General features: G+C 45.1%; 1 long non-coding RNA gene and 1 pseudogene across 2 annotated transcripts in view; one reads left to right on the forward strand and one right to left on the reverse strand.

Annotated features, from left to right (window-relative positions):
- Positions 1 to 246: 246 nt before the first annotated feature.
- LOC131479805 (uncharacterized) overlaps positions 247 to 21,298 on the forward strand; it is a 36,601-nt gene continuing 15,549 nt past the window's right edge. Inside the window, exons 1-2 of the long non-coding RNA XR_009245102.1 lie at positions 247 to 441; positions 2,620 to 2,776. This is a non-coding gene — a long non-coding RNA (uncharacterized LOC131479805). The remainder of the gene's footprint in view (positions 442 to 2,619; positions 2,777 to 21,298) is intronic.
- On the reverse strand, positions 1,526 to 2,581 carry LOC101534874 (myeloid leukemia factor 2-like; annotated as a pseudogene). The gene has a single exon (XR_192128.2). The product of XR_192128.2 is annotated as a myeloid leukemia factor 2-like (transcript).

A 21,298-nucleotide genomic window follows, 5' to 3' on the forward strand; every position in this document is an offset into this window, starting at 1 on the left:
AGTTTCCTCCTGTGTGCCAGGCAGGGTGTCTCCCTGTCCTGGCACAATATGAAGTGGCCGAGTAACAGGGCACTCAATGACAAAGTCAGTGGAAAACCACTTTTGGAAACTAGCAAGTCCTCGATAGATCTCAGGCATCATTAATATCTTGCGCATGGCCTAGATGGATCCTGCTACCAGGGAAGAGGAATAGGAGATGGCCATTTTCAGGGCATGAAGCCATGTCCCCACCTGCAGCCTGCATGCTCAGTACATTCTGTCCCTATTTTTCATATCAACAAGGCTATTATTTTGTACAGTGTTTCCGTGAAGCCTGGAAGATGGGCTGGAGAGGTTGATTGGAAGCAAGATTTAATCATGGATGTTGAGCTGAAATGATGGGGTTACTCAGTACCACGGTGGCCAGGACTAGGGTGAAGTCACAGAAAATCACCCTACCTGGTAAGATGAGTACTGTGATCTGCTGTTTCACTTTGTCTTGGTCTCATTTTAAATGCAAAAATTGAGGAGAATCATCACTCAAACGAATCTTGCATTCCAGGCTATTTTAGCAGAAAATCTGTCACTGTTTATCTTCTGGGGGTCTGTGTTGCTTTGGGCCCTGAATCTTTCAACTACAACTGAAAGAAAGTCAATCAACTCCAATTAATGAGAGGAGGTTCTGTCTGTCTCACGTCATTGAAAAATAGTTCCAGGGGTGACCTGGGGTGACTGCCATCTTTCTTGCCTATAATTTTTATTTATTTATTTAAGGGTTTATTTAAATATTTGAAAGGCAGAGTTACAGAGAAGGGGACAATGAGAGGCACAGAGATCTTGTCTATGTGGGTTCACTCCCCAAATGGCTGCAATAGACAGGGCTGGGCCAGGCTGAAGCCAGTGGCCAGGAGCTTCATCAGGGTCTCCCATGTGGATCCAGGAGCCCAAGGACTTGGGCCATCTATGCTTTCCCAAGCCATTAGTAGGGAGCTTGATTGAAAGTAGAGCAACCAGGACTTGAAGCAGTACCCATATTGAATGTGAGCATTGCAGATTATTGCTTAACCGGCTGTGTCACAATGCTGGCTCCAATTTATTTGTGTGTTAAGTTATCATATAGAGAAAAAGTGTGACAGCTTCCATCTGTTGATTCACTTCCCAAATGCTGAGGAATAAGCCTGATGATAACTGGGCAAGATCTATGATCTTTAAGAACACTGTTTAGTAAACATTGAATTGTCAACTTCATCTGCTTATTTTTATTTATTTGAAAGGCAGGGAAACAGAGATAGACAGAGAGCCTCCATCTTGGTGGGTTACTCCCCAAATACCTGCTACAGTTAGGGATGGTCCAGTGCTAAAGCCAGGAGCTTGGAAACTCCGTTTGGGTTTCCCAAATAGGTGGCAGGGACACCCATTTCAGCCTTCACCATTGCCCACAGGTGTGCATTAGCAGGAAGCTAGAGGTAGGAGCGGAGCCAAGTACTGCTATCAGGCACTTATGTATGATGTCGAGGTCTGCGTCCCTTTGTCTCCCATGACCTTGAGCTCCCCTTCAAAGACCCTCCGATGCACAGCAAAGGGGAGAGGGGTGGGAAGGTGAGGCGGTTCCAAGACGGAGCAGCAACCTGAAGAGTCAAGTTAGTGGATCCAGGACAGGTGGCGTGGGCGTGGCCAGGGGCTCAGCCGTTGAGGGGGCCATGAAAGGTTCTCCCTGAGACCCCCAGGGAAGGTGGGGCCAGCTTGCCTGTTAATTTAATATTAAACTGGGGGTGGGCATTGGAGAGGAAAAGTGGCCTTTGAGGATGGTGTCACAGCCTTTAGGCCTGTACAAGAGAGGCTGGGGACGTGGGCCCCTCACCAGTCATAGCGACGGGACTGTCAGGAGGGGGAGTCCTCAGATCCCTGGATGGCCAGGCGGGGAGGCCCCTCAGCCCGGCGGCCCCCACCTGCTGAGGCCTCATGCCGCCGAAACTCCAGAGGACGCTGCTGCCGGAACCGGGATGTTTCCCGCCGCCACTCGTCATCGAATGCCGCGGCCTGACTCTCATCCAAGTTGATGTGTAGTCCTGCCGCTCCTCCTGGTCGCCTGTGCGGTGGTCCGGGAGCGCTGCAGGATGTGAGCCCTGTCCCGGATGTGATGGCCGATGGACATCTGCTCGAGTCCACTGTCAGAGTCCCGGACAGTCCTCCGCGTCTCCCGGATCCCGCCTGGCGCTGAGCGCATCTCCGAGGTCTCTTGATAGATCTTGGGGGCACCGTCCCCCGTGTTGGAGTAGGAAATGACCGTGGAGGACGAGAAGGTCTGGCAGTTGCCGCCAGCCGTCATGTGCTCCATGTTCCCAGTCATGTCATTCATCATTCCAAACATGTCCATGAAGCCGCCAGACATTCCCAACATTCCGAAGGGGGAGACAGCCCCAGCCTGCACCCTGCGGCTGGCAGGCCTGCTCCCTGGCACGTTGCCATCTGTGACGCTGAGAAAAGGGCTGTATCCGAAGCCCCCGGGCAACATCCGACTCATGTGCTGGCGGTGAATGGCGAAGGGGTCCATCAGGAACATGGGATCCTCGGGCTCCACGTCCCTCATGAAGCGGAACATGGTGTCGGGGTCTGCATCCCTTTGTCTCTCTCTCTCAGGTCTGTTCTTTCCTATGCTGATTCCAGGGCCAACCTGATATCCCCTGGGGTCCCAGGATGGCTGTGAGAAGCTCCAGGGAACACCTTGTTCTTGCCCAAGATCTTCAGCAAGATCTCTCATATGGGTGGTACTATGACAGAGAAACAAACCTTTCAGGTGGGTGAGTCTGGGGCCTTGGGTCACACGGTGACCATGCACAGGCATTTGTGCGTGGCACAACAGGTGGTATAAGGTGGGTGGCCTCACTGTTTCCTTTCAGCTGGTGAGTGGAAGAAATAATCAACAGGGATTTATAAAGTGTCCTCTGAAAGCAAGGTGCATTAACTTCCTCTGGCTTTGGCAACAAGCAGGAACAGGAAATACTTTGTCTTACAGCTCTGGGAGCTTCAGCTCTGAACTCCAGGTGGCTCCTTCAGGTGCTACCTTCCTGGGCCTTTGTGGCTTCTGGTTGCCATGGCCTTGGGTTCTCGGTGTTGTGGGTGTTTCATGCTGCCTTACTCCAGTCTCCACCCGCCATGGTCATGCTGGCCTCTCCTCTTCTGTATCGAGCCTCCTTCTGCTACCATTGAGCATGGCATTTGCCCACTGGGTAATCCAGGAAGATCCCATCTCAAACTCCTTAACTTGGTCACTGTTGCAATGATGCTTTCCTTCATTAAGGTAACATTCATACCTTTCAACCCACTGGACCAGGATTTGTACAAATGCCCTTCTGAAATTCCTTCTAGATCTGGAATATTTTTCTCTGGTTGTTTAAGCTCTCACAGAAAGCCATGCCTTGGAGACAAAATTTCACAGCAGATCCATACAAGGCCTGAACTCTGAATCCTCAAAGGGAGGCAGAGGGTGGGGCTGGAAGGCAGCAAGAGGAACTGATTTGTAATTCTGATGTCTCAGGAGGGAAAGAAAGACTTCATGGGTGGGCAGGGCACAGATTTCAGAGACAGAAAACTCGCCAGTTTTGAAGCTTCAATCATTTGTCTTAGATAATTTTTGTTCGGCTCTGTTTTTGCCAACAGGTTGATAGACAATAAGAGACCATGTGTGGCACTTGGCATTGTGGTGCAGCCGTTTAAGCTGCGGCTTGAGAAGCCAGCAGCCCCTCTTGGAGCATCCATTTGAGTTCTGGCTGCTCCACTCACTTCTAGTATTGGTCCCTGCTAACATGCCTGGGAAAGCGGTGGGAAGATGGCTCAGGTACTTGGGTCCTGGCTGACGGTTTGGAAAATCTAGATGGAGTTCCAGTTTCCTGGCACTGGCCTGGCCCAGTCTGAGCTGGATTTGGTCATTTGGAGAGTGAACCAACAGAGGGAGCATCTCTACCTTTTGTCTCTCTCTCTCCCTGTCACTTTGTTCTTCAAATAGGTAAAATTAAAAAAAAAATTTTTTAAAAAGAAGCCACAGGTGACAATTTTTTGGGGGTCTCCAGAGAAGTGCAGATCTTTAGACAGACAGGTACTGCATCCTATAAGTGTTCATGTGTACAGCTTCAGATTTCCTTGACAGTAACTGTTGTGGTTTCCTGTCTTGGTTGCACATCATTTGCAAGCACTGTTAATTTCACTAGGTTGGAGATACTTCACAAGGTTCCCTTGTTGGCGCGGAGGGGTCTGATGCCATATTGCAGAGGGAGAGGTTACCTGTGTGTTACTTTAATTCAGCCACCAGAACTGGGTCCAAGTGCACGGACTGTGGCTGTGGTCCCAGTCGCTGCTTCCTGCTGTGCCTGGTCCTGTTGGTAATTAGCAAGAAACCTCTGAGAGCCCCTTGGAAATGGAAGTGCCAAGTGACATTATTCTGTGACTATGAAGGAGATGTGGAAAATAAGGCTGGGCTGGCTCTGCTCCCTAGCGCACGCTCCATCCCTGGGAGTCAGCCTGCAAGCCACAGCGAATCTTAATGCTTGCTTGAGGCAGTCATGCTGAGCGTGAGAGTATGACTTAGCTCTGAGTGCAGACAGTGCAGGGGGGAAGGAGGGAGGGAGTGAAGCTTCCTAGCGGTGCACTGGGCTGTCCGAGAGGGCCCCTTGGGGAGTCCATCCCCTCCTGAGGGTCCCCTGTCATTCGTCTGCCATCTTGCTGTCTTGTTTCCAGCTCTCCAGCCCACCGTGCTCCATTTTCCTTCCATCCATCATTTCCACACTTGTGGATCGTTTCTCTTCCCCTTGATCTCTCTCTCCCTTCGTTGTGCTGCCAATTGGATGATTTACTTTCTGAAAACCTGGATATGGGATCTTCCTCTGCAGACTACCCTTCCTTGCTCACCTCGGGGTTGCTGACTGATGGCCCAGCTGGCCAGCTTTGCTCCCAAGATGTTCCCCAGGCCGGGAGTTTCGGATCTCTTCTAGGTAACGCTTCTTTTATCCCTCCAGAGCCCTAGCTCTTCCCTATCTCCAGGTTCTCCCCGCTGCTTTGAATGACATCCTTGGAATGTGGCCTCTATCATGAGTCTGTCCCTTGCACAGCTGGGTTTGAGAGCTGCTGCTTGTAAAAATTGTATTGTTTAGATGAATTTTTATTTATGGACTCAAAAGGCAGAGTTACAGACAGAGAGAGATGCACAGTAACCTTCCATCCGCTGGTTTACTTCCCAGATGGCTACAAGGACCAGAGTTGGGCCAGAATCCAAGCACTCACAGCCATCTTCTGCTGCATTAGCAGGGAGCTGGATTGGAAGCGGAGTATCCAGGACTTGAACTAGAGCCCTTATTGGATGCTGGCACTACTTGTTATGGCTCAACTTGTTATGCCACAATGCCAGCCCTGAGAGATGTTTTTTGGAATCCTTCTGTGCCCCAGGGGAGGTTTCCTTCCCTAGAAGTCCCAAAGCAATCTATCTTCCTATCACAATTTGGTGTCACATACAAATTTTTATGTATTTGTGCGTGGAATTCAGGCCAATTTCATGTCCCTCTTTGATTACTTGTGTTACGCCTATTATTATTTTTTTCTTTTCAATAAGTATTAGACTAGGAGATACTCAGCTAACTTTGTAGCCCCTGGCTCACTTCCTGCATGCCGCAGAACAAAATTGCTGCTATAGAGTGTGGCTGCTGGGAGTACCACAGCAGGGCCAGTGCTCAAATGATCAGATCTGTAGTTCTCTGCCATGGTCAAGATGCAAGCACAGACTAATTCCTGAGAGAGAGAGAGAGAGAGAGAGAGAGAGAGAGAGACAGAGAGAGAGAAACCTTAACAAGTTTGTTGAGGCCCTAGCCAAAGACTCAGACCTGGAAAGTCTGACGTTATAGCTCTTGTCAAGGTCTGTCCTGGAACACTGGAAATGATAGGTCAATTGAGTTGGGACTGGGAAGCTGGCCAAGTCCAGGTCCAAAAGGCTCTGACCCTGCTGCTACTTCAGAACTGATTCTGGAGCCAGGACCATGGTGTATGATGCCTGGCTTCCCTGTGACTGCCCAGCACTGCCAGGTGACATGACGTGGGTGACTGGGACTGTGAAGAGAAATCAGGGTCCCCTTCCTTCTAGACCCAGGAAGGTTTCATGTTCCTGCAGCATCTGGAATCTGGCCTCATGAAGGCGGTGTTCTTCATGCGGAAGCTGGGTTGGGACCCACCTTCTATCTCCTGTTTTACTACCCTTCTTCCCTTTCTTTCTACTCTGGTATCCAGTGCAGTGTTCTCCTTAGGAAACAGGTGCAAACCCCAAGAGTTTGCATCCTTGAGAACCATGCCAAGAAAATTCCCTCACTTTCCCTGTCTTTTCTTTTTTTCCTCCCACTGCTCCTCCCCCAGCTCTCTGTTCTCTCCTCTCCTCATCATGCCAAGTGGATTTGCTCAGGAGGGCTTTGAATATTTTGTCTCCAAGGAGTTATGGGCAGCAGCTTTACGCAGTTGGATTCAAAATGCTGAGCTAGGTTGAACAAATGCCAGTGACCTCTGTTTCAAGTAATCCTTGGATATAAGAACTGATGCTTCTCTCAAAGATTAATTAGAACATTGCTGATTTGCTTTATAAGAGAGTTTTTCATAAGTTTCTGTCACATATAAACAATTATTTGGTGAATATATTTTCAGTTGACCGCGAACTTGGCAAGTGCAGCTCAGGTGAGCAGTGGTCAGGAGGCAGGTCCCTGTTGAGGTGTTTCTAGAAGGTGGGGGAACAAAGGGCTTATGTGTGCTGTCTCACTGACTCTGCTGACCCTTGGCACAAAATACGAGCCCTCCCCATCTCAGCACTGGGACCCTACACAAGCACCTACTGTGGATGCATTTGTACGTTGCTCTATCTCCCTCTCCCTGTTTGTGTCTGGGGAGCAGTGGATACAGTCATGGTCCCCCTGTGTCTGTGTCCAAGTCCCTGAAGCCTTTGACATGGCAAAGTGGCAGTAAAGGTGTGATTATGTGAAGGATCTAGAAATGGGAAGATTATCTTGATCATTGGAGTTAGCCTAAATGTAATCATGGCTGTGCTAAGAGAGAGGTAGGGTTTGCTGAGACAGAGGAAGGCCAAGAGCTTTTCTGGGGGCTTGTAGATGGAGGAACGGGCCAGGGACCAGCCTTTAGGAGTTGGGCAAGGCAAAGAAATGGATTCTTTCCCTGAGCCCTCCCGACAGTGAGATATTAGCTCTTTCAAGCACTAATTGTAACTGGTGTCTTCCAAGCCATGGAATTTGTGGCAATTTGGAACAGCACCAAGAGTAAACTAATGGAGATGGGGTCTAATGCTAACATTTGGGTTACAGACAGTGTGGAACTTTCCAAGTCTCTCTCTTCTGGGGGCTTGTAGTCCAGGGAAACATCTTTGCTGGCGAGTTCTAGGGTATGCAAACATTTGTCAAATTGCCTGTGGTACTTGTTGACTAACATCTTTGTGTTAGGATGCTTCTTCCTATACCTGGGAGTTTAAAAAACCTTCATGATTCTTCATAATATAAACTACTGCACACTCACACTCATCACATAAAAGACACAACCATGGAAACTAGAGAGAGAAAGCTTCTTTTCAAGAGGTTTCTGTCTGTTAGTAAGTTCACACACAAGGAGTTCCGTAAGTGTTAGTGGGCCAAGATTTGACCAGAAGCAGAGCTGAGGGCTCCTTGAGTCCCCTGGCAGCTGCCACACTTGGGCCCAGACAGGTGCCAAGCCATACCTAGAGGACCCTGTCTGCAAGGAGCCCTTAGTTCCCCTGGGACATCAGTCTTTCCTGCTGATCTTGTCCAGCTTCAAGGCTTCCTGGTCCTTTCACATTTTAGCTCAGACTAGAATCTAGGCAGGACCAGATGTACCTAATGCTGGTTTTTTTTTTTTTTTTTTTTTTTTGCACTTAAAAATATATAGTTGACATATAATAAGTTGTTTTTATTTGAAGTGATTTTAGTTGAGTCTTTAGTTGAGTTTTGAAAGCACTTTAAGTATTTTGAATGTGAGACCATCCATGTCCGCTGAACTCTTGGCCACACCTTTAAGTGGGTGGCACAAGAGTTGCCCAGCCATTTCCTAACGGGTTGGGAGAGCATCAGGGAGGCGTGTCCTCCCTTTGGGATACTTCCCAGACAAGCAGAGGTCAGGGAATTCTTAAAGTCCCATGATTCTAATGAAAATCTCAAGGTCCGCACCTCTCTCCTTTCTAAGGACACCCCATCTCCCAGCCCTCTCCCGGGAGGTGCTTTCCCTTCCCTCTTCTTGTTGCATTCACCTGGTCACTTTAGAACAAGACTTCTGTTCTGTTTTCCAACCAGTTCCTGGGTTTTTAGTTCTAGAACAGCTGAGGAAAGAACCCACTAAGCTTTTCTGGTAACAGATGCTAGTAGTTCATCAGCTATATGTAGCATGTCTTTCGGTGACTTTTATTGTTTTTAATCAAAAATATCATGCATATATATTTTAAAGATTTATTTCACTTTTCTTGAAAAGTTAAAGTTCCAGTGACACAAAGAGAAAGAAACAGATCTAGTTAGCTCCCCAAGCGGCCTCAATGGTTGGAGGTGGGCTGGCTTGTAGCCAGGAGCCAGGAGCTTCTTCCAGGTCTCCCACATGCGTATAGGGGCCCAAACACGTAAGCCAGCCTCTGCTTTCCAGCACATTAGCAAGAAGTTGGATCAGATGAAGATGCCACCAGGACTCAGATCGGTGCCCATATCTGGCATGGCATGTGCAGGCTTTAGCATGATATGCCACTGTGTTGGCCCCAACAATGACTTTTAGGTAATTGTTATTAGTACTGATAGTTATGGTTATTAATAGGGTATAGTGTGATATTCAGCTATATACATATAATACATAATGAATAGACCAGGATAGCTGATATGTCCATTACCTGAAACATTCATCATTTCTTTATTTAGCTGATAACCTTGATAATTCTATGCCATATACAGGAGAAGAAAATTCTTTTAAAATCAGGCCATCCACTTCTTTTATTATTCCTCCAGCTAATCACCTTCTTAGTGCTCTGTCAGTTCAGAATCCCCATTGTGTTTTGCTTTTTTATAGCATCAGACTTGGGCAGGAAAGTTCTTTGTTTTCTGAAAGTGGTTTAAACGGGAGGAGCATCATTGGCCTCTGCCCTAGAGGTGAGCGTGCGTGTGGCCAGTGGGAATGAATCAAGAGACGCTTGCGGATCCTGGGACGGATTTCCAGGGGAGGGAGTGCGCCACCCAGGTGTGGAGGACATAGAACTCTGCATGAGGGAAGTGAATGACCTGTGGCTCCAAGGACAGGGAGGATTTAATAGCCCAGAGCCTTTCCTGGGGATAACTAAGTGGCAAATGGGAAATCTACAGTGTTTGGGTTCCAGATCCTACAGTGTTTGGAACTGACTTTGCTAATGTAATTCTAGTTATCTTTGACAAGCTATGCCTGGTGTTTCTAGGGTAGGTGAAGTTCTCACATGGAGGAAATGGGATTGGATAAAGCCTGGGGAACTCAGAACAAGGAGATATTCTCAACCCTTTTCAGTTTGAGGTCTTTGAGGAGACACAGCTGTGTGTAGCCCTTTATTCACTCCCAGACAAAATAGGATGCTTGTCGACACTTTCTCTTGTCTTCAGTTAAAAAGCGTGCTCCATAGAGAGACATAATGAGACATCTGCAAGTAGGCCTGGATTGCAGGCATTTGCCAAGATGGCTTTGTGAGCCTGCAAAGACGAAACAAGCAAGACACTCTGCAAGGCTGGAGGGAGGGGGCACTGCAATGCCAGGAGCATACTACCTGTGTCTTCTGCGGTACAACCTGCTTCTAGCAGCGAAAGAATAAAGCATCGCTTAAAAAAAAACTGTACAAACTTTCTTGCTAAAATTTTAAGTTAAATTCCAATAGACCTGTCTCTGTGTGGAAGAGTGTGGGCAACACTCTTAGTTTTCATGGTCAGTGCTGGCTAATTAAAAGTCAATGCAGAGATTCCTTATTTGTGAGATTTCATAAATCATGAAGCTATTCTGGGGTACAGGGCCCTGTTTGATCCTGTTCAGATGAGAGAGTGGTTTCCTTGCAGGTGTTTTACTTAGCATGTCTGAAACCCCACTAACGAACTCTCATTCCTTTTATAAGTTTCCTACTAAATTAAAATGTTTCAATAGATGATGCGATTTTTGTTCTCTCCTGTCAGTATCATCTGAGATGGAACAGCTGACAGTGCCAACTGGACCATGGCAACGCACCTGCGGTAAGCCCAGGTGGAAGGAATCCCTGCCTTCAGAGACCCAGGGGGCTCCATATCACAGTTTTACCAAAGGTAGTGACGGGATCATATGTTTCTAGGGCTCCAGGTGTCTGCTCAGGCACTTTAGCAACAGAAGCCGACTGTAGCTAACAAAGAGAAATAAAAATGATGAGATATATTTGAGGGAAAGGGGAGGAAAAGTTTCTTAACTAAGGTCGAAGCGGAACAAGAGCCCGGTCAGAGCTGGAGAAACATGGCAGGGACTCACCTCTGGGATCACTCTCTCCAGCTGTTTTCTCTCTCCCAAGTTTGCTCAAAGGCTGAAGCAGGTGGGTCTGGGGAGAGTCTGCCCTGCCTGAAGGGCGGGGAGGGCCTCCAACTGACAACTCCATCCAAACCACTGGCTTGGAAGTGGGTGATCCTCCCAGGAAAGGTAAGGATAGCTTCTCAAATCAAACAGGATAGGCTTTGGGCTGCCAGCAAGAATAGATATCAACTCCAGACAGCAAGGAGCACAGCTGTTTTTTCCTGTTCACTTTTGCTATCAATTTCAGGGTTTCTAAAGACATTTTCTCGAGGCTCGAACACAAGGATGCTCGCGATTTAACAAACACTGAAGCAAGACAATTGTTAGAGGCTCCCTATCACCCTAACGACTGCTTTTGTGATTCATGACTTGATTTTCACTCTGATCTATTAAAAAGGGGTCTTTTTCAGAATCTCCAAGAGAAATTTCCATAACATTGGAAACAGAGTTGATATAAAATGGTGGGGAAAGCCTGGACTTTTGAGGTGGAGGGGTTTGTGAACTTGGATTTGATTTATGACAATTCACTTCTTTATCATCTGGACGTAGCAACACCTGTCTTTTAGGGTTGTTCTGGGAGGTTTGTGAAGCTCGTGGTGTAAATTAAACCCTGGGAAAAAATGTTAGCTTCCTTCTCTCCCACTGCGCTTTTATGCGAATGTTTCTCTTTATGTATGAATCATAGCTACTCAGTAGTCTCCTTTCTCCTCCAAACCAGTTTTCCTTTTTTCAATCTGTTTTTCAGCTTTGGAGCTGATGTTGCTAAGAGGAGCAAATAGCAGATGAACCCATAACTTTCCACAGGTCCGTGTTGCAAATATTCCATCATTTTCCCCTTGATTGTAGACGAGGCAATTTAAATACCCGGTTGTCTTAAACGTCTCACATTGCCACAGTCAGCTGTGGTTTATAGGCAAAATGCAGTCCTCTACGAATCTGAATCATGGTTAGCAGCAAAGTCAGCTGGTTGGCAGTGCTTGATTGAGCAAAGTAGAAGAAATGTCTTAAATCACCTAAATTGCAATGAATGATTGTAGTAAGTCATTCCTTGCGCTTTAAGTATTCTAAAACATGTCTTTTTATTTGCACAGCCAATCCTTCATATTGAAATGCCTTGCTGACTGAGTCTTCCTAATTTTTAAATGGGGCTGAAAGTAGAAACTGTCATAGAAATAAACAGGCTTCTGTTTTAGGGCAGAGAAGGGGCAGCAAATAATCCTGGAACATATAGGTGAAGGGGTAAGTCACCTTGGAAAACACAGTAAACAAAATCCACCTTCCCTGCTCTCAGTAAGGGACGAAGTGGCAGGTGTCAGGCACATGGAGACTGAGTTTTGGCATCAAACAAAGCAGCCTTTGGATTCTTGTCTGGCCACATTTTAATAGCTGACCAATATTGCAAACACCTCTTAGCCTACCTGGTTTTACTTATTCTAATCTTTAAAATCAGACTAGCTAGTGTCTGCTTTTTCAGTGGTAACATGAGGATTAAATAAAGCTCTCAAACATGTTGAATTGATGGGAGCACACAAAAATTCAATAAATGAAACAATATCGCCATTTTAATGTTTTTAATAAGTGTACATGCTATACATTCCACATTCAAGATTTTATCTCAAAATTATGGTTTTATTGTATGAGAATTCATTTGTTATGAATAACAATCTTATAATAATGAGCACTATTATCTGGTTTTACATATTATATGTAGTATAATATATATTACATATATAATATAATATATTACATAGTACATACATAGGGTGATCTAGCACAAAAGGAAGAAAATTTGTTTGGGTTTTGAGATTCAATGGTTTGATTTGGCCCTGAATTCAGGGCTTTAAATCTCAAAGTTTAACGTCGCTTAGAAGTGTAGACTTAATCTAATTGGTGGTGTTCAGTAGCAGGGCGGTTTGGAACTGATTAATTAGATCATTGCAGGGGCACCTCCATGATTCAGTCTTGGTATCTTTATATGACACTACATAAACAGAAACACACTCAGGCATGGATGTTCCTTGTCTCTCACCACGTGACGCCCTGTGTCACCTGGGACCCTGCCACTAAGACTGTCACTACCGAAAGTTGAACCAGAGAGGGTTGCACAGTTACTAGACTGAACCTCAAACCATGGGGCCCAGCAAGCTTCTGTTCGTTATCAAGTTAGCCTGCCGCTAACGTTTTGCAATAATACTGAAAAGCTGATTAATACTCAGGGGCAGAATGACTTCATTTCCTTCTAGTCGGTAGCTGAGAACTTTGGACAAATCACCATGCTTTGCTTAATTTCACTGTTTTTATCTGCATAGTGAGGACAATAAAATTTGCTCTTTGGAGTTTTGGGAGACTTATGAAATAGTTGATGAAAATTTCCTGGCATATGGTAAGCAATGAACATATTTGTCTTACCTTTGGTGTTATTTGTAGATGATTATAATACTATTATACTTCATAGTCACTTTAGGATGGGGCAAAATGTGGACTCTCACAGGTAATACATGTAATAATGGAATCACAGCATGTGAAACTTCACAATGAATCTGCCGAACAGTTAGTTCAAAAGTGCCAACGGATGCATCCATGTTTATGAAGCATCTGTGAAAGGGTTGGGTAATTTCTATAGTTCTAGGCGCTCAATGCTTTAGAGTGGAGAGAGATTTTACCCACAGTGTGCTGTGACTGCTTCCAAGTTCTTTACAATGAACTGAAACTTTTCCCTGTGGTTTCCCTTCAGGGGTCATGGTTACGTAAAATGACAATCTTTACGTCACAGCCTCCATATGCCCCAAGTCTGCTCTGTGAGAATAGCACCTGTGTTAATGTAGACACTGGATGAATACATCTTCCATGAACGAGTGAATGAGATAGAACAGAACCAGGGAACAGTGTTGTGCTTTACTTTCTGTGCTGAGGATTAGAGCCTGTTTTATTCTTTGTTAAAGGCATGATAAGATCAGGCATGGCACAATTAAGGAATCGGAGCCATTACGAATCTCATAGACTGAGAAATTTATTGAAAAACAAGGCTCTACACAATTAGACTCGGCAGGAGTTGGAGGGTCGAAGAAATGGCACAAGCCAGGCTTTCTAAAATACTGCTGCGAACGGACCAGTGCACAGCTCATGGCAGACACTGGGATGGCAGTCAAGGACACTGTCTAGGAGGGAGCTAGCTGGTGGAGCTGACCATGATCCAGATTGGCTATGATGTCAGCCCCTGCTTTACAGGCTTTCAAAAGCATTGGGGTTGTCCAGGGAATCAGGGCCAATTAAATTAATTCCATGTATTATGATAATCTGGCTCACATGGTTATGGCAACGCTGGAAAGCCTAAATTCCGCAGTGTGGAGCCCACAGGCTTGAGATGCAAAAGGGTCAAAGATTTTATAGGTTTCTCTGGGATTATCTTGTCTTGTTCATGGAGGCTGAGCTTTCTGTTGAATTTGGGTTGTCAACTGATTGGTTGAGGCCCATCCACTCTGTGGAGAGCCATCTGTTTTGTCCAAAGCACACTAATTTAAATGCTCATTTTACCCAAGCACAGGTTCCTAGTTGACACGCACAGTGAACCATCCCGGGTAAAAGGGCCATGTAAGACAAAGAAAGGCTGAGAGCTGGGATCTGCCAGCACTTCTGCCTCTGTCCTTCGTGCTGCCTGACAACGGAGATCTCAACAGGATGCTGCTTGCTTTCCATATCCAGCCCACTCTTTCCAGAAGGAGATTCTGGAAGCCACAGTGCTAAGAGAGAAGCTGATAACCAATGACACTGTCTACCTGGCCTCTAAGCAAGTTGGTGTTTATTCATGCCTTTTTGAAGTTTATCTTCAACTTTCTAATGTTGTGCACTGTCCCTCAAGTAACTCCAAACTGCCACCCTCTCCCTCCAGAAAGATGCAAAGTCCCTTAATTCATCTCTAGGTGGCGTAATTCCCCCTTTTAGGCTTTAGCATGCGCAACCTTTGATGTCTTACAATTAAATATCTGAAAATAAGACCAATCAACTGTTAGCACATTTGAGAATAGATATTTGCATAAAGGGAGGGGGAGAAAAGAAAATAATTGGTTAACACATGCACAAATATTCACCCCCAAGTGAGAAAAGCAACAATCAAAATTTAGTCTTTGTTTCTGAAACTGGTTATGTGAGGTTAGTTGGTCTTGACAGTTCTCTTTTTTTGCTTATTCCAGTTGGTCATGGTTCTTGCCTGGTAACGTTGCCCAAGATTTTATTCTTTGCTATATCACCAGCTATAACTTTCCTATAAAATACTGTTCTCCAGCTGGAGCCATAACTATTGTCAGCAGGAGATTCATCTGTCCTTTCAGACAAATGGGTAATTGGCATCCTGGAAAGATGACCGACTACCATGCCCATGAGCTTATTTTCATATTTTGGTATAAAACGATTTCACAGGTTGGAAACAAAGCTATGTGAAATAGTATAGTGATTTGTCAGGCATTCTCTAGCCTGCAAAAACATGCTTTTGACAGAAGCAATGTGGGCAGGGCAGGCAAACTCATATGTAGAACAAATATCTTTTCTAGCAATAGCAAGCTGCCTATCCCTTCCAGGATACCTCCAAAGGCTTGGAACCTCACCAGATGGAGGGAACCAGGCTGGGATCTGCTGATGGCAGCTGAGTGCTCAGCAGTGATTAGATCAGATCCATTGCAAACCTTCATTCTTTTATATCATAGTCACTTGTCTCATGAGATTTGTTTGGCAAGGACGAGGGTGATTGGGAAAGGGCCAAATGGATACTCATAGGATAGACCCCCTGGAGCATGCGATTATTAAAACTGTCTTCTGATAACATTGCTCCTTAATAAGTGTTAACATGGATTGTAGACATTGCCACACTGCATCGTGTCAGAGAGCTCCATCTATATTCCGCTTCCCAGGAACTATTTTGATCATATTCTCTCCAAGTCTCTGCCCGGCCAGCACACCCATGAACGGCTGCCCGTAAACTATTGTTGAGCTTCACCTATGACCATCACTTGATATCGTCCTCCAGAACCACTCCTGCATGTGGCTGTGGTGCTGCAGTTGTCTACTTTTGGTTAATACTGGCTTTTCTTCCTCAGTCTTCTGTTCAGTCTTCAGTCTCAGACTCCTCCACAAGAGATCACATGTGCATTACATGAAAAACCACATCCCATGTGTGCTAGGTGAACATATTAACAACTTGATTTGGCCATTCTCCTGTGGACCAGGAATTCGGTGTACAGAGAGGCCAGCACAGCTCCCTGCAGGTGGCATAGCCGCTGCTGTGTGCCTGAGATCTCAGTCTTCACCAGCGTTGGACTCCTGCGTTCTTTGTGGCCTCCCAATTTTTTGTGTGTGTCAATTCACGTCTTCTTTCTAGCAGGGTAACTGGAATTCTCTCATAGCTTTTCAGGGCTCCTAATAGCAAAAAAAGTAGTTTCCAACTTTTCATTAGTCTTATACCCAGAGTTGTATGGTGCCACTTTTATTGTATTCTAGTGTTTATCAAACACCTTGGACCCTGCAAAGACTACACAAGGGCATGAATACTTGGAATCACAATTCTTTCAGATATCTTCCAGCTGACTTTATCTATATCTACTTCTGGATTATTCTTTAAAGCAACACAGGTTTACTACCTTAAAGCTGTAGGGGTCAGGTATCCAAAATGGGTCTCCTGAGATAAAAATCAAGGTGTTGACAGGGTTGTATACCTTCTGCATGTAATTTCTTTCATGCAATCTTTCACTGCTCATATGACAAATATCCATAGTCTAATATCTTTATAGCCTGTATTTTATAGACAGGGGCATAGCATGGATAGCAATGTTCAAGGCCTCTCCTGGTACTGGGCTGTAAAAATATATTGAGAGCCGAAGCTTTTGAGTAAAAGATGAATTCACTCCTGTAACTCTGTTGAGAATACCACTCAAGCAGAAAATAAAATGTCTCTATCCACAACCAACTGATTTTCTTGCACTGGCCGTTGACTATGATCAAGCCTTAGAAATACACTTGTTTGACAAATTTATTGGGCATTATTGGATGCCTCAAATTGCAGGACCAGATTTCCAAGTACCCCCTGATGTATTTTCCCTGCTTGTTACTACTTTTGACCTCTAAGCTCTTTCACCATTTAAACCAAGCCACAAATCTTGGGATTTCTGTTAAAGAGAGAACCAAAAATATCCACAATGTGAACAGAGTCAAACTCTTGGCTTTTAGCTCTAAAGTAAGACTGGAGGGGAGAGAGTAGGGAGGGGAAGGGTCTTGGGGAGGGAGAAGGGAGACCCCAGTGCCCATTAAATGGTGTCATAAAATGAACAAACAACAAAAAACTGTCATCTACAAAAAAAAGTTACCTTGTTGGATCCAGTAAAACAAAAATTCTCAGTGGAGCTGGTAGTCTGAAAGCCACAGCATTATGGAGAGTGAGGCTGAAACCCCATGCCTCTCGGAGGATACGGAGCACACTTATAGGGTTTGTGTCCCTCACAGAAGACTAGCAGGAGGTGTGAGATGCCTGAGAGTGGTATCCCTTTTAAAAATGACAAGCACAAGCACTTTGGGAAACTACCTGGCAGTTTCTACTAACGTAACATACAAATCCCCCACAATTTTACACCTAGATATCTAATGGCAAAAAGTGCAAATGTAGATCTCCCACTTTCGCTGAAAAGATGTGTTAAAGTTCATAGTAGCTTTATTCAAATGAGCTAAATATGTAGAAATAAACCAAATCTGCATCGAATGACTGGATAAACAAAGTGAAATATTCATACAACACCATATAATGGAATAAACCAGTGACACATGCAACAGGAACGACTTTCAAAGACGTGAGGTTGAGTAGGTGAAGGGACGCCTTGAAAAGGAGAACACACGGGAGGGTGTCATGGCCTGAGATGCTAGAACCTACAGAACTAGTTGATGCTGTTACTCACAGCAGTGTGTGCTTGAGGGCAGAGAATGACTGGGAATAGCATGAGAAGGGCATTAGAAATTTCTGGGGTGAAGGGATAGTCTATGAGGGGACTTCAAAACGTTTGTGGAAAAGTGGAAATGAAAGATAACTTCATTGGAACACTTTTGGAAATACATGTATAGTTTCATCATGATAGGCCTTTATCCATGAACTTTGTTTCTTGTCGTAATAATGTAGGTTTATTTTTTGCTTCTTTTAGTTTTTAATTTTAATTGATTTATTGTGATTTTTAGATGCAATTCTAAGAATATCATGATGGTCTCTCTCATCTTTCCTTCCTCCCAATCTTCTTCCTTCTCTCTTTCTTCTTGTTTTTGAGATATTATATTTTACATTTACATTCCGGTAAAAAGACTTAATACTTCACTGAAGAAGTTGTTTAAAAAGTCAGAAGCAAAAAGACCGTAGTTTAGTGGGAATACAGACAGTGGGTATACGTAATAGTTGAAGGGAAAAGTGATACTCCATAAATGTTTTGGTAAGAGGAAAGCTTACACAAACTTTTGCATTTGTGAAAGTGAATTGGACTTTGTATTACTCCATATGTAAATTATATATTGTGCAGGAGATTTCTCAAAAAAGTAATGGGGAGGTAAATCAGCCCAGATGGTATGATGGGAGGTTTGGAGAGAAAATCATATGCTGCAGACATCTCTCTTTCCCACCTGTGTTGGATTCATTTTTGTGCTCTGACCCCGAGAATGTCCAAATTGGCACTGGAGGCTGAATTGCTCAGGCGTCAGGTGCGGAACCGAAAGAGCGCTCCCTCAAGCTGGCAGTGTGCAGGGTGGAGCAGCTAAACACCACTGAAAGTTGACCAGCATCCACCCTATAAAAGACAGCTGGCAGATCTGAGGCAATCCTGAATGAAGTCCGAAGGCAATTAGCCAGGAATGACTTCTCTGATTGTCACTTGCATCTGATGCCAGGACATAAATCAGGCCCAGGGAGAGAGGGGTCAGGGATTGAGTTTACATCATGATTGATCGCACTGAAGACAAGACAGTAATTCAGTTTACCGTGATTGGTGATGAGGTGTTGTGCTTGCCAGGGTGCAAGGGGCTTCCCAGAGCCACACTGATTTTAGCGCAAGAGAATGGCGGAAGCTCTGAGTCGGCCTGCCCCAGTGCGTCCCTCCTTATACCTGGCCGAAGCCTGCTCTCACTTTACAGAACAACTTAGACAGTATTGGGCCGCGATTGTGACATGAAATCCTGTAGCACCCGCTGGTGAAAACGTGAGCTTGACTGAGGTCACAGGGAAGGAAGTCCGGTCCTCCGGGGGAAGGGATGACAAAAATTAAAATACAGTGACATTTAGAAATATGAAATTACCAATGGAAAATAATTCCTGCAACTGCAAACAGAAACAATGATTTTTTCCCCCTAAGACTTTAATGTCACTTAAAAAAAGAACTGACAATTTAAAAATTAAAAGTAAAAAAGTATGTTTTAGAACTTTTTATAGGCTTTTTTTAAAGTGCCCTTGAACACATTTCATCTGATATTGTAACAAATTCAGCTTGTAACTTTAAATGAATTTTCAGTCCCAACCTCTGTGAAAAGCAAGCCATGTAGGGCATGGTAAAGCTTCAGTAGATTTAAATATTCAAAATCCTTCATAGCATGTTAGCTGTGCTAGTTAGGGAGCTGAACTATTGGGGTAGGTGTCTCTATTTTTACTGTGTTTTTCTTAGTCCCATCCAGTCATTCTTGAGTTTTTCTCTTTGAATCCATCATTGTTTTCTTCTGACAGTTTCTTATGAATGTTTAAAACATCTTTTGGCCAAAATTCAGTTAACTGTGGGTGCCATGTGCCAGCACATAACAACCTTGCAACAAATCAGACTGAAAGCAAGGTGCAGATAGAATGAGAACACACATATCACACATTTCAGAGAAGCAGGTGCTGGGAGCTCCAGGCCTAGGAGCCCAAGAGCCACCCTCTCATCTTGTCTCATAGGTACTGTACTGTCAGCAACACCTGCGTCGCCAAGTGGAGGGACTAGGGTTACAAAGAAGACAACACGCAGTGGGTCATTCTTGTAAAGAGAATACCATTTATTCGAATTTGGCCTGCCTCTTTTATAGTCTGACTAGTTCCTCCCAGTATTTTCCAATGCTCAAGCAACTGCTAAGTTCCTCCTAGGTCATCTTAAAAAAGGGGAAGCAGGGAAGAGGGAACTTGCGATCAAGCCAGGGGCTAACCGTATCAGGCCAAGTATGCCCATCCTGTTATCCCTAGAGAAACAAGCTAAGCTATGGAGTTAACCCTTGGGAGACCCCGCCGTGCGCTGATCAGCCAAAGACTTAGCAGCATCGGTTAATGATGACAACTTCTGAGCAAGACCATCAGACAGGTTTCCACACTGCCTGTGTTTGCCACATAGCTTACAGAACAATCTGATTGGGGCAAGGTGATTTACAATTTTGTTTTCTGGATCTTGTAGCCATCCATGTAAAGCCACAGCTGCTGGGCTGTGTAACTCTCACATCATGACTCCCCTAATCAAGTAATTATGTAGCTGGAATCATCCATGGAGACAAAAGCATTAGACACTGGCGAGTGTTGTGTCTGGTTTTTGTTAAACTATGGCCTGCACAGGTGCACCAGTTGTCTCCTTTGGAATTTTCCAGAAGCTAGCCAAGTAGAATAATGATTTCTGGGTCACTATAAGGGTAGCTGTGACTTTGACAGAGGCCACATGAAGACTCCTAATACGTGTTATCTTCAGCCATACAAGAATGAGCCATGCAAGGATATCCAACATGTGGGCAAGTTGCATCTAGGGACACAGAAGCACTCATGCTGGTACTAGAGGGAAACATACAGAGTGAGAAAGAAGAGCTGATGTTCATATTGGTGGTATGAACTCAGGAACTCAAGTGACTTGAGCCATCATTGCTTCAAGATCTGCAGCAGTGGGAGGTTGGAGACTGGAGCCAGGCACTGCTATGTGGGACCCTAGGCTAAGTGCCTACTCCTTGAGGCATAACCTGACAAGATTAGTCTCATTAGGGGGAGAGAGAGAGAGAGAAAGAGAGTGAGCCCACAGCTCTCTGCCAAGTGGGAAGACAAGAACATACTTGCCTAGAATAGAAGCTCCATGGGGCTCACTCCATGAATGCCTGTGACATCTGGCCCTATGTCATATCAAAGCCAGTAGTCAGGAACTCAGTCCAAGTATCCATCCCAATGTGGGTCGCAGGAACCAAGCTCCTGAGCCATCACCCATTGACCTCCAGAAAATGCCTTGTTGGAATTGGAAGAGAGCTGGGACTCAACCCCACACACTCCACTATGAGCTGCAGGGATTTAACTGCTGTACCAAATGCCTCTCCTCTCTGCCCCTTTCTTTCGTAGTCCTCAGTTGCCAGTGCACACACTCAGGCTCACATGTATTTATTCTACACAGTAACTTTTTCACTGACCTATTGGGTATGCTATGATTTCCTCAGAGCAGAAGCCTTTTTGTGCCAGCGTGACCAAGTTGTACAGGAAGATGAAGGCAGGGAATTAATATTTGTTGAGCAGCGACCTCCAAAAACCATGAAATGAGATTTTGTAAGCCTTATCTCATGCTGTCCTTCCATTAGTGACATTTTGAAGCTGAAGATTCTCAGAGCAGTGGGACAGCTTCCCTGGGGTGGTGAGAGGTGTAACTGGGATATGATTGCAATGTGTGTGCACTGTACAGCCACCCCAGTGTTTCCTGGGGTTAGGCTGGCTCTGTCCTACCTGTCATAGATTACTGGTTACCCATGATGTAATAAA

Source organism: Ochotona princeps, chromosome 3 (assembly GCF_030435755.1).
Source record: "Ochotona princeps isolate mOchPri1 chromosome 3, mOchPri1.hap1, whole genome shotgun sequence".
Classification (NCBI taxonomy): Eukaryota; Metazoa; Chordata; class Mammalia; order Lagomorpha; family Ochotonidae; genus Ochotona; species Ochotona princeps.